Source organism: Pteropus medius, unplaced genomic scaffold, assembly GCF_902729225.1.
Source record: "Pteropus medius unplaced genomic scaffold, Ma_sr-lr_union100, whole genome shotgun sequence".
Lineage (NCBI taxonomy): Eukaryota > Metazoa > Chordata > Mammalia > Chiroptera > Pteropodidae > Pteropus > Pteropus medius.
In genome coordinates, this window is record NW_024354875.1 from 19,220,674 (window position 1) to 19,224,993 (window position 4,320).

Below are 4,320 nucleotides of genomic sequence, written 5' to 3' on the forward strand. Positions count from 1 at the left end.
CATGGATTCAATGTTAGCTTGAAATAGTACCTGCTAATAATCAATATGCTTTTTTGGTCATCTTTTCTATTCACTAACTTGCCAAGGTCAACTTTCTTGGATTTTAATTCTTTAACTTTATTATTTTCATTTATATTTATTCCTAACTTTTTCATGTGTGTTCCTGTTGTGTATAAAGAAAACCAAAAGCTCTCAGCATAGTTGCAAAACAAGAAGAACCTGAGTTATAAAGAGATGATACAGACATATTTTTCAGAATGTAAATGCAGAGTCTTTGCAGCTTCACTACCTTCACTAGAGATGCCAGAGACTTAAAAACATATTTTAAATGACTTATCTTTTGTATCGAGTCAGATTTCTTAGAAACAGAGATTGAAATGAGGATGTGTGTGCATAATAGAGATTATTCTAAGGCAGTGATTAGGCAAAACCTGTAATGGAGTAAGAGGAGCTAGATAGGACAGAGGAAGTGGCAATACGAGTCATTAATGCTAGGTGAAGTCTAGCCTCCACATATTCCTCAAGGAACTCTAAAGCTTACAGGGCAATGCAGAGTCTGTTCCAATTTTAGGCAAGGAACCCCCACCAGTCTTTCACCGAATATATACCTGGCTATGTAATCTCAAGGCAACTTTAAGAGAAGTGCTTCCAATTACCCAAAGGCAAATCTGAAGAGAGGTTACTCTAGAAGTTATGAGTGTGAGGCATTATCCACACTTACCACTGCTGAGAGACGGGCACACTGAACAAGTACAAAGGATTCCAGGGGACATGGTTAGATGCCATCATTATATTTCCTTGAGCACTCTCTTTTACATAAACCAATGCTTATAGCAAATAACCATCCTATCACTAAACATGACTTTTTATGATATATAATATTTTTATTGTATTAGAATGATTTATAATCACAGGTATACATAATTTTAGAAGGATGCTATTTGGCTTCTAATATGGGATTAAAAATTGTCTCTGGAGATCAAAATTCTTTAAAGGAACACATTGAAATTGTAATGTAAATTAAGGGAATATTAATAGAATTAAGGGACTACAAAAGACACTGGCTAGCAATTTGCCAAAACTATTTTCCTGTTCTTTCTTTTCTTCTTAGCCTATTTCCTGTGTACCTCCATTGGAAAGGTTATATGACTGAGATATGGCTAACAGAATGTGCATGAAAGTGGTGTATGTGACTAAGAGTAGCTTATTAAAACCTTTCATTTGATCCTTCAGGCTCTTTCTTTCTCTGTATGCTGGTTAAATGTCAGTGCCTAAGGTGACCTTGGGGGACGTGTATTCAAGATGGCAGAGCTCTTCTAAATCTGAGTTCCTGAATTATTAAATAGAATATATGCCCTCCTTTAACAGAAGATTTCTAAAGAACTAAATTTTAGAGATTTAAAATTTTTTGCTTTGGATAATAGGAATTGGCTGTATTGCTTTTGTAAATGAACTATGTGGGAGTAATCTGTACATGATTTCCAGAGACCTAGAAAAACAGACACCAATTTACACATCTTTTCATAGCATCATTATTTGAGAATGTATAAAATAAAAGTTACAGAGTTTATTTTTGTTAATTTTAGTTGCTAAAAATCCTTAAGGTCATCAAAATTTCTTAGCAATGGAAAAATTTTGATTGTCATTCAGGTTCAAATGTTATCTGTTTTCTTAAGTAAAATAACACCTTTTCTGGTCATATACAGAGATCGTTCAAGTATTCTTTCATAGGTAGGTATAAGATATGGTGTGCTTTCAATACTAACCTAAAGATTTGATCTTGACTAACTGGATAAATTAATTGGGTGTCCTAAACCCATAGATTTATTAGGTAAAGTTTGGATTACAGGAAGTAAGTCAATATGTGGAGGGAGCTTTGGACATTTAAAGGTGAAAGAAAAACTTGCTCGTGTTTAGCCTATAGCGTTTGCCAAGCATTGAACTATCTACTTTGTGTGCTATATTTTACAGAATCATCATTACCAGCCTTGTGAATTAGACATCACTTTATCTATTGTACAACAGATAGTCTTCTAGAGTCAGTAGTGAGAGAAATGCAGAGATAAGAATTCCAATGGGCTATTTTATTTAAGATTATGCCTACTTTTTACTTACTGCCTCTCCCAAACCATACTCTGCTTTTTCCTTGAGACAAAACCCATGTCTTTGAACCCTTCTGAGCCCTTCATTTTTGAAATTTTCTTGCCTTATATAAGAAACTGATGTGAGCGAGGGGAGAATCACTTGAAGTAAATAATTATGAGAACACTGATACCGATTAAGGCCTACCTGTTTCTATGTGGAACTATTAAACATCTGAGGTAAAAAGATAATTTTCCTCTGCTACAAAATTATTCTCCCCATCCTAGCTGCTTGTAGAACCATAGGCATTGCTTGGGGGTAGTAATACTATTTGCCGAATTCAAGAGGCAAAGTTCAGTATTGATTATCATCTATGTCAGAGAGACTGCAAACTTTCTTTTATACCACTTGTTTTTACCATTTCTTAGCTTAGCACTTCACATTTTAAATGAAAAATTTCAAAACAAATAAAATACCTAAAAATAAGTGACTGCATTCTGTGTAATAAGAAGGAAACTTACTAGCAGAGAGGTGGGATTTACTGAAGAGTGTACCTTCTGAGTGACATCTGCACTAAAAGAGGTGGGAAGAAAGTGACACTTCAGTTTATACAGGGGTAAAGTTCTCAGTGTTTTTAATTAAGAGAAAAGATTGACTAAAGAGCAGAAGAGGCAACTTTTGTTTTAGTAGTAACAAGATTATTGATGAAAATAGAAAATAGTCTGTGTATGCCCTATTAAATTATTTTTGTCTGCCTTCTATATCTATTTATATTACAGCTGTCAGAATAGATGCAGGTTTTCAAACAAATAAACCCAGGCAATGTGTTCACTCATGTTCTGTCTCATTATTTATTTCTCTGTCAAATGCAGGCATATAACCTGCCCTCAGATTTGCATCCAGGCTTTTCCTAACTACTTATGGTATTTGTAACAAAAATGGTGCTGGTCTACTTGGAAATGCACTTCCACTTCTTTAGCAGACTAATTGTCTACTTCAGTCCCATATCCACTTGCAGAGATTATAAATTAAGCCCCAGAAGATTAAAGTCATGTAGTTATTAACAAAAGACATGATATAAGAATATATCAAAGTGAAAATGCTTTACCAAGACATAGTATATATAATCAAGTAAATCATGTGAAGGTAAAAGTATAACAGAAATCTATATATTTATTTCATTATGTAGATAATGTATGAGAGAATAAATAATTTTACTTTGGCCATTCTAAATTATTCTGGCTGGTCTAATAATCAAATTAATGTGAGACAGATTAATAGAGAAAATAACCAAGTTTATTACATATGTACGTACAGGGACTCCCTGAGACTATGGGACCCTAGGACAAACCTGGCTGTTGAGACTTTTTTGTCATCTTGAACTAAGAAAATGGAGGTTAGAGGTTTGGACTTCAAAGGGAAGGTCAGAAATTCACAGGTAGATGACAAGGAGCAAACAAATTCTTGCTGGGCTACCAAGAAACAATGGGATACAGAAGGGAGTCTAATAAACAGACTTTGCTCGGTTCCTCTTTGTCTGCCACTCTTACTTCATATTATGAAGCTAAGGTGATCACTCCCTTCCTTTAAGCAGGTTTTTCTATCCGAATTCCTTTAGGCATGTAAAGGGATGGTACAAGGCTTAAGTCCTTTTTCTTCCCTTAAAAATAACCAGCTTAAAGTAATCAATATTCCCCCCACAAAAAAAGGCATATTTTGGGGTGACTAACTCTGCTCCCCATTAGTGTCAATAAGACACTTGTTAGTATGTATGAAATGGTGATTTGGGATCTTTTCTAAAGAAGCAACTGATCATTATTTATAGATGTCTCTGCTATTTCCCTGTTGACTGGCAATCTGATATTTAACTAAGCTTGCTTAAACTGAAATGAATTTCAATTGCACAATTTCCTTTGTGAGTTTGAGCAGATTACAATTTTAAAATTCAGTAGGTTGTGGTACATCAGGTATTAACATACCAAAGAAGGAGACTGATTTATTAACTAATTGTCATTTAAAAGAGAGAAAGAGAAAAAATAAAATAAAATAAAATAAAGAAACCTTGGGCTTACAAACTACAGATATGCATTTTTGTTCCAAAAATAACAACAGCAACTAGAAAACTGAAACCCTGACATATGAAAGTGTATTGGGATCTAGCTAAATAAATTATTAGGCTTTGTTAGACAATTCCTAGAGAATACTATAAGCTAAAATAATATTGCTTTTATGGAGAAA